This window comes from Acanthaster planci, unplaced genomic scaffold (assembly GCF_054643075.1).
Source record: "Acanthaster planci isolate LZ-2023a unplaced genomic scaffold, COTS_SCS Contig59, whole genome shotgun sequence".
Classification (NCBI taxonomy): Eukaryota; Metazoa; Echinodermata; class Asteroidea; order Valvatida; family Acanthasteridae; genus Acanthaster; species Acanthaster planci.
The window spans coordinates 44,876-54,291 of record NW_028257682.1 but is presented as its reverse complement, the minus strand read 5'-3'; the positions used below and the strand labels follow the sequence as shown (position 1 = coordinate 54,291).

The window sequence follows — 9,416 nt, the reverse complement described above, 5'->3', positions numbered from 1 at the left end:
CCCATTTTGACCGTTTCAGAATATTTACTGTAAACTCGACTATGGAGACATGTAGCGGCAGACGCAGACCGACTACCGTGTGTACAAAGCGAAAACGAACGAAATAGGGAGCATGTCTAAGGAAAAGTCTGACCCCCATGTCTGTTCTGTTGCAAAATGGCATGAAATTTTCTTTTTGGATGATAAACATATAACCTTTCCAAAGACTCCAAGATCAGCCCATCTCTTGACAATTTAATTTAGGATATAGAGACAACGTGGCGTGTATTTGACGTGTGTAGCAAGCAAAACCGAAACAATATGAAGCCTTTTTGTTTATTGTTTACAAATATCAAAATAAAATTTTCTCCAGGGGATAGTGAAATTTGCATCCTTGTCGAGTCACCCCAAGCTCGCCCATTCGGACCATTTGTCAACCTACTTAACCTCGGAGATAAAAACTCTTCGTCGTAACGAGACCAAGTAACGTGTGTACAATGAGGGAAACAATTTCATTTATTCGGTATTTTCCAGGATAAAGAACACAGCAACATTAAACAAAAACACATATTACAAAATAAACTGAAATCACAAACACAAACTTACAAATGCCCGGAGAGGCACACTTAATCCAATAACTGTCACCCGTAAGACTTCATTTCTGAAGCTCCAGGTTTTACATAAACGTGCACACACATACACAATAAAGTAACAGCACAAGATTCAAGAAATGGCAAATAAATAAATCGAACAGAAAAAATATATACAGTTGGCAAAATAAGATAAATATGACATACAAATACATTAAAATAACAAAAATAAAATTAATTACAGAAACAAATCAATCAATTAAACAATAAGTACCCCCAAACCAAGAAAAGAAATTTATTGTGTAGAAACCGACAAAAAGAAAGACACCATGAAATAACAAAATACAGTGGAATACCGACAAAAGCAAAACCATTGACACATCTGGCCCACATGGCAAATCCTAGGTATTCATATCCCCCCATTTTGTGCTTCCTCGCACCAAATAACACAGTGCCCCTCCCACAACTTGCCAGTCCCAACGACCTTATTACAAGGGTACTCCACTGCAAATTCAATCAGTACTCTGTCAAGTTTCATATACTTTCAAATTCAAGTGGGCACTTGGTAAATTGATCCGGTGTTGAAGGGTTACTTAAACCACTTCAGTTCTCAAACGTTCAGGTACATGTAGGTCATCTCAAGAGCATGTAATTGGATAAATGATGAAGTTTTTGAATTCGAGATCAGCCTGATCGTTTCAATATACCACCTTTTCACTAAGACTATTACACGGTCAAAAGCTCTATGAAGACCTCTAACAACAATAGTAAGCAAATGATGGATGCTTTTAGATTCACATAAAGACAAATTCAATGTACATATGCAACCAATCTGTGTAATCCATTTTAAATCTTCTTCACTAGAGAATTATCCTGGTTGCTCAACGTTGAATTTTGTTCTAATTTGTCAATGTATAAGGTTTCTGTTGTGAAGGTACCAGATAGGCTACTTGTATTCCAGAATAGTCAACACTAGAAACTTGCAAGATGAAAGCAAGACATACTAAGTCTGTTTGATTTGGTAGTGACATAACAAGATTTTCCCGAGAAATTTTGTACTCATTATCAGCTTCAAACTGCATGTTAACTAAGGTACAATTCAGGTCCACTATTTTCTTTGACCATCCTAGTATAAGCAAAACTTTGGTTTCCTTAGTAATGTATTGAGATGCATTTTATTAGCATGAAAACATCTTTGGAAGCCATGAATATCTTGAAGGTCATCAGACTGATATTATACTGGCCTATACACAAGAGCATTGTTACCAAATAAAGTGCTAGCTGACACGATGTGATAAGGAAAGTCGTTGGTATACATAAGAACTGGATTGGGCTCCAGACACTTCCTTGAGGTACACCAGATGGTACAGAAAAACCATGCAAAGTAGGAACCTTTCAGCAAAACCTTTTGCTGCCGCCACAAGACAAATGGTCACTGCAACAGTTGCAAATTACCAGTTCTGTTATGTTAAGGAAATCAAAATCATGCTGTTGTTACTTTTATTGCCCCTAAAAGGCTCAGTGCTCTTATACAACAGATGTTGCACCCAGAATTTGCTCATGCTATTCCAGAACAGACAAGATAAGAAAGTGATGAGAGAGGTTGAGCATGTCACAGCATGGAGCGTATCACTGTTCAACCAGCAGCAGAAGACTAACGCGTAGAACAGATAGGCACAGTGCTAGAGTCCAAATCTTGGCCGTAATTGTGGTACTGAGTACAGGCGTAAACAAATCACAGATAAATGTTTAATTAGGATGACATGATTTACGATTAAGGGCATCACATGAATAATAAATGAAAAAAACAAAAATTACCAACAAGCCATTAAAATCACCTAAAAAGGAGGACACAGAGGACTTGATTAAAACTGGATACTTTTTAAATGAGTAAATTCACATGGTTACAAAGAACGAGTAAAAAAAATTCTTTTTATAGCATGGCCTTCACTTTGCGGGATAATTTTCTTACGTTTGGAAATATGGAAATGAAACATTCTCCAAGATTTTTTTTTCTCTTTTTTGGGCTGTCATTTCGATCACCTGTGTGGAGACTACTGTTTCCTTTGTTCTGTATAATTTGTCTTGTTAACGATATGAGCATAAACAGGGGGGAATAGTAGTTTATTTTACCTTTGCAGTCCCTGCTGACCCACATAACTGATATTTGTCTCGTTAACTATTCGGATTTTTATCCCTGGTCCCTGATACTGCTTATATTTACTTGTATTTGTGCTTTTGTTGTTTTTACATCATTTTTGTTTAATTTTGCTTTGTTTGTTCTTGTGATGGTCAAATAAATAAGAATAATTGAAGAGATGGTACCCATCACGATTAACCAAGGTAAACCTTTCGACCATTTGAAGACTATCGTCATATACACAGGCCAAACTAACTACTAAAACAGATTGACTAACATGTACAAGAGGGAGAAGATTACTAGCAGACATAATGACTGACCCAAGCTTTCTCCTTCATTTGTGTATAGTTCTCTTAAATGTAAGAATATCAGAATGAAACATTCTTCAGTGGATACGTTCAACAAAATGACAACAAGATCAGTTGATTTTCACCAACTCTACAGTCACAGACAAAAGCTTAGTTTGGATTAGGCCTTATATAGAGCCAAACTTGCTGCAAAACCATCCACTAACAAGACCAACTTACTAATGGGAAACCAGGAAGTATAACTGCCCTAAGTATTTACCTTCATTAAATAAGACTTGACGCTTTACATGGTGGAGACTAAAAACAGGGCTTGTGGTTACATCATGTGGATAGATCTCCCCTGGAAGAGGTATGGTTCTGATAAGAACTGTAGAGTGTGTGCTTGACGTTTCATCCAGCATGCTCTCGTCATCCTCCAGAGTGGAGCCTAATAAGCCATGCTCCAGATTTTACAGAACAATTGTACATGTATACAAAATTATGTACAAATATTGTTTCAAAATCTGGAACATGCCTTTCATTGTTAGGCTCAAATCAGAACATGATATAAAGTGCTTACCGAGTGAGTTGTGTCGTCAGTAATGCCAGTTGCCAGTGATGTGTTAAACACCAGAAAACTGTCTCCGAGGGACTTGGTCTTGTCTCTTCATCAATGCTACAGCTAATAAAACCACAGAGTCAAGTCAACAAAGATCAGGGACAAATAGCATACAAGTGGACATCACTGCGATGTCTTTATAGTCTTTAACTCTCATTTTCGTATTGACTTTTGTTTCAACTCTCTTCAATTGTTGGTTGATCAGCAAACACAACTCCTGAAAAGTCATAATTCTAAAACTTCGAAGCAGCCATTTTAAACTGACACCCCTTCTACTTTCTTGGGCTCTTTCAACAGCCCCAGAAAGAAGAAAATTTAGACAGTCCAAAATTGTCTGATTCAATAGAATTTTGCATACACCGAAGGCGGTTGGGCCAAACACTCTCTGATATTTCCAGTTTTACCAGCCATCCAAAATTTATCAATGGTATTAAATTATGGCTCCCCATACACAAGTATGTCACCCAGCTTTACGCAAAAATTAAATTAATCCATAGAGAAGGACCTCCGTCCCTGTCAACTTTTGGAAAAGTGAAGAGACCTGTAACAAAATGACGTCATGCTTAGTTTCCAAAAGCAGTGAGGTGGGAAGCAATAACTGTCCAATTAAAAAATAATAGCTTGACATCATCATGTTTCGGGTCCATATATGAAATATATACGAGTCCACAGGGGACTGAATCAGTGAATTATACCTTTGGAATAACCAACAACATTGGACCCACGTACCTTTTACTCAGCAGGCAGCAGAAAAAGATCACAGTCCGATCACCTCAACAACGAGCACAGGAGCCCCATCATCAAGAATTTGGATGTACCATGAACAGCGGCTTGTGCTCTGGCTGAGATGGACACACACAACAGTCATTAAAAACATGCAAAAGGAAGATATGACAATACAACATGAGTGCATTAGCTTGGATTAACTGATTCTCAGAGGGCAGTGGAGAATGAGAAAGATGGAGAAAAGTAAGTTATAAGTGCTTCCCTAAATGACCTTCTTCCAGGCATGTGGAACACCAAAGAATTATTGTCAAGATGGCTTACATCATAATTCCCAGCCAATGTTGAATCCTTGGTGTGTATGATAGAAGCCAGCCTGTGTTAAGGATATCATGAAAGAAACTCTGGCCGCACACGTTACTTATTCTGCATTCTGCCGCCATAGGCATGGAGAGCCTTAATCTGGCAGGTTGTACAATCTTGTCACTATCAGCTTCTGAAACATTGTCCAATCGTATGGTATAAGATCCGACACAGCATGCAGAGAATGACCAAGCAACATACATGGAAATCACTGAACCGATTTTGTAAAGATCAAGGTCGAGATTCTGCATGCCTGGGGCGCCAGCGTACAAAGAGCGAATTGTACCAACTGTGGGCTAGCATGCCATATTGTAACAACCTGATGCATTGCACCTTTCATGTGTTTGACACTGAAAGATGGCTTCAGTGAGTAAAAAGTTGGCTGATAAAATAAAACAAGTCCAGATTTTTTTAAACAACCCTTGTGGAATGTGTACACTCATCTTTGTATGTGATTTGGATCCAGGAATGAGGACATTTCATTTCAGTACACTCCCCCTTCACTACAAGCAGCCTGTAGATGCAGCTTCTGTCTTGTTTTGTGTTCACTTTGGCACAAATTGTCCAACCATACCAAATAATTCCATCCATTTTTTGTAGTTTAATTCAACCCAACCTTAAAGGCCAGAGATTCTCATTAGTTGAAAACTTAAAGACAAAACCCAAGATCAAGATCTACAGGACAACCAGGCATTTCATTATCACCATAACCATGGACTAATATCAGAATATGATGTAGACTGTTTCCATACCTGTTGAGTAGTGTCACCAGTGATAAGATATCTCTGATTTGTTACACTCCAGAGAACGGCCTCCAGGGACTAGCTTGCTCTTGTCTCTCTGTCAAACTACTGAAACTAGGGAAACTAAACCATGTTTGAATTCCAATCTGTATTACTGCACACATGTGGAGGCCACAATTTCAAAATATATAGGTGCACTTTACAACAGTAGTTGAAACATCATTGAAAGCAGTGTCAAATCAACAAAGATCAGGGCCAAATAATATACAAGCCCACATCACTGGAGTTTCTCATATAAATCTTATTATCTTCTTAGTTGTCATTTTTCCATTTCTTTTCAATTGTTGCTTGATTAGCTAGTATATTTTATTATTCAAAACACCTTAAATACATGTACACTTCCCCAAAAGTCCTTTTCCTCAAGCCTGTAAGTAATGATTTAACATATGACATCCCTCTACCTTTTTTCAGTTCTTAAGATTTGTTTTCAACCAAGACTGCAAAACAAGGAGTGTTGATCTGGGGCTATATTTAAACAATCTCACCTGTTTTTTCAGCCAAGCAATCTCTTCAATCTGCCTTGAGTAGAAGCACAACTTAATTTGTTGAAAAGAGCCCTGTTGGTTGGGAGTATTCATTTTGTTGGTAGCGATGGGGCTACTACCATGTCCTAGTCGTTCATGAACCAGTGATGCACAGTTAGTAACAAAGGAGCCTCTGATGCCAAGGAAATAGTGTTCTCTCTCGGTCCAACTAAAGGCTAATACAGGAGACCACAGTCTGTGCAGAAAACATTCCCAAATTATAAACAGTAATAACCGTAACCTCCAAGGGTGCATGTGAAATCATAATAAAATCAGAGGATTTTGGGGACCATTTTAACTTTAATAGCTCCCCATATACATGTCACCCGGTATTTGGGCAAAATAAATGTATTCACCAAGCATGATCCTTAGATAGACATAATGCTACAGTAAGAGATCACAGTACAATCACCTTAACAACAGTGGCCATCATCGAGAAATGACAAGAAGCTGGTCATCCTGTAAGCAACGACTCATCAGCGGCTTGCGCTCTAGCTGAAATGAATGCACATAACAGTCATTAAAACATGCAAAATGAAAAAATGGCAAGAAAATATGAGTGGAGGAGCCTGTTTGCCAATTCTCATAGGGCTTTGAAGGATCGGAAAGATGGAGAGAGCTGATTGAGAATTTGTAATTCACGTATGTGCACCCAGCACTGCCGGTGTATCAATCTAGTTATACATGGCATTTATGGGGTGGTGCATTACAAGGGTAGCCATAATCCAGTCCCACCTCCTGCGATACGACTTCAAATTTTGATCAAAAGAGGCAGCGGTGGAGAGCCGTAGCCAATGTTCAATACTTGTGCATGCCATATTCTCACATGGAGATGCCGCACCGTGTGTTGCCAACATAGAGTGCAACATAAACCGTTGAAAACATTTCATGTAGGGGTTTTACTGAAGATATACACGTACCCTACGTATATATTTGCAATGGATGTTTGTAATGACACACATGATAAAGCCAAAAATGCAAATGTTTTTTAAAATACATATTGAGCCTCTTCATACAACAGTGTAATTAGAATTGAGTATCATTCCATGACATAAATAAACTAAATTCTACAATATTCAAACATCAATTGAACTTTCGGTTAAGCAATGTGTTGCTGTGACAGAATAAAATCACAGTGCACTTGATTTTTAAGTTCTTGAATCTGGCTTTAATAACTTTTGCAAGCTAATGACCATCAGGATGACGTTTAGTTCAACGCTGGCTTCATATTTATGTGTCTCACATTCTTGTGAAAACCCCTATTGCAAGAATATCATGATTTGTTATGCACAAAGACGAGAATAAACAAATTTTCACTGCTTGAAAAAGACTACTGCATAGTTGACTACATAAGATCATTCACTCACAAACCAATCCAGCAAATGTCTCATTTCCATCACAAAAGCTAACTGGCATTCCAGTCTACAACCCTGAACAATAAGTAAAACTTAAGTTGAGGAAGGAAACATACATGTACATGGTAAGTGCTGCCACAATAACCTTCGTATCTGAATGAGAATGACTGAGAGGGGGAGAGACAACGGAATAACAGACAGATGAATAACAGATAGACTGACAAACATACCGACAGCACATAGACAGATGAACAAAACAAAGAGGACAGTTATTTTGGAAACTAGACCTCTACCCATTGTATTTTCAGTACAGAAAGATTTTACGGTAATAACCAAAATCATTTTGGTATAGAAGAATCTTTGAAAATAATCAAGTTGTATTCAGAAATGATTAACACAACCTCCTATTTTAAGATTTTCATCATGCAATCAGTAGAGATCTCTTTGCATGGCTCCATGCAACACAGACTTAAAGTATGAGGCCTACTTTCTACCCAATTTTTACCAGGTTCAGTGAAATATGTAGAAATTACAGATTGTATAATGTATTTCTATAATTCTGAACCTCAGTGGATAGGTCTAGTTAGTTTTAAAGACTTTGGCTTCCTGACAAATTCTCGTGGGGTGTAAAGTAATGTTTTCTCTTCATTTACCACATCAAATCATACTATCCTCCATTTTGTTTAGACTACTCATAGGATATAAAATTAGTAACTTTGGCCCCACATACAGGCTGGAGATTTTCATTGGTTGAAAAAATTGTTGGACAAAAGTCATGTTTCAGATTTACAACACAACTGTACATAGGCCCCTATTACTCCCTTGGCCTATTTTTTTATTTCATTAACATTAGCTGTTAGGCTGTTATCAGAAGTAGGCTAGGCCTACAGTGCTTGTATAGCTAGAGCTGTTTCCAGACCTGCTGAGTACAATAAAGTGTCATAATACATCCCAAATGTGCAACAATCTCACAGGAATGTTCCTCGTCTCTCCATTACTGCTTCAAGTTAAGACACCAAAGGAACCCCGTTAAAATCCCAGGCTGCATGCCTGACAGTCACTGTGTGGCCGCCATGTTTAAATACAGGGTGCACTAGTTACCACAGCAAAAGCAGTGTAAAATCAACAAAGCCAAGCCCAAACTTGTGGAGTTTGTGATACGGAAATCTCGTTATCGTCTTTGCCGTCATTTCTCCATGTATTTTCAATTGTTGGATGGTAAGCCAGTGGTATTTCTCACCTTTAAACTCACCTCCTGTGAAGTCACATTTGAACAAACCCGCCAACTTGGCCACACATGCGTTCTTAATCTTGTGCGTAGGCATTGTAATGCTAATGCTCGCGCCACCGTGGAAAACTGGTCGTCGATCAACTTGCGCACATATTGAGCGGGGTACCAAGCAGGGGATAAAACAGCGCTGGTGATTGGCGCGCTTGAAATAGGCCCTCTCAGTGTGCACAAGCACGACGAAGATCTGAAGATAATGCAATTAATTTTTTTTTCGTAATGTAAATCTAAAGAATGACCACTATTGCAAAGAGAGAAAAAAAGCATCTCCCCAAACTGTATGCAAGTCAATTTGCATCAATCTAAAAAAACATGTATTTCCTACCCCCAAAGCCTGGACAAACGCGACCGTCTGAGGCTTGGGCTTCCAGAGCTACGGCTGGGTCTATTGTCTACGCGTCTCCACGCATTTCCAATGGAGCGAAGACCTAGACCTAGCTCTTTACAAGAGAGTCGGATGCAGCCGTAGTTTACACCTTGAGTGCAACACACACCATGACGTCAAACTACAGTCAGTCGTAGAAAAGATGCTATACGAGACGTTATCTACCAAAAAATCATCAAAGTTACGTCCGAAATTCTGGGGATTCTAGCTAATTATACCTTTTTCAGGTTGCAATATAATGCCCCTTGAAGCGAAACCGATACTGGAATTTGATGCATTTTGTTTATGGTCGGCTTTCTTGACACGGACTGCATGCATATGAGCAAATGATGGGCAGCATAGAGTGGTACTTATTATTTT

At 38.6% G+C, this 9,416-nt stretch overlaps 1 long non-coding RNA gene across 7 annotated transcripts; it reads right to left on the bottom strand.

The window, feature by feature from the left end:
* Window positions 1–463: 463 nt before the first annotated feature.
* LOC147795357 (uncharacterized) lies at window positions 464–8,755 on the bottom strand. Of its 7 annotated transcripts, none has more exons than XR_015423977.1 (7): window positions 8,624–8,733; window positions 6,441–6,523; window positions 5,990–6,224; window positions 5,454–5,567; window positions 4,345–4,457; window positions 3,577–3,678; window positions 464–2,283 (listed from the first exon to the last, which is right to left on the bottom strand). It is a non-coding gene; the product is annotated as an uncharacterized LOC147795357 (long non-coding RNA). The 7 variants fall into 7 exon arrangements; XR_015423976.1 differs by having other exon boundaries at window positions 5,454–5,558; XR_015423978.1 differs by having other exon boundaries at window positions 5,454–5,552.
* Between the last annotated feature and the right edge of the window lie 661 nt (window positions 8,756–9,416).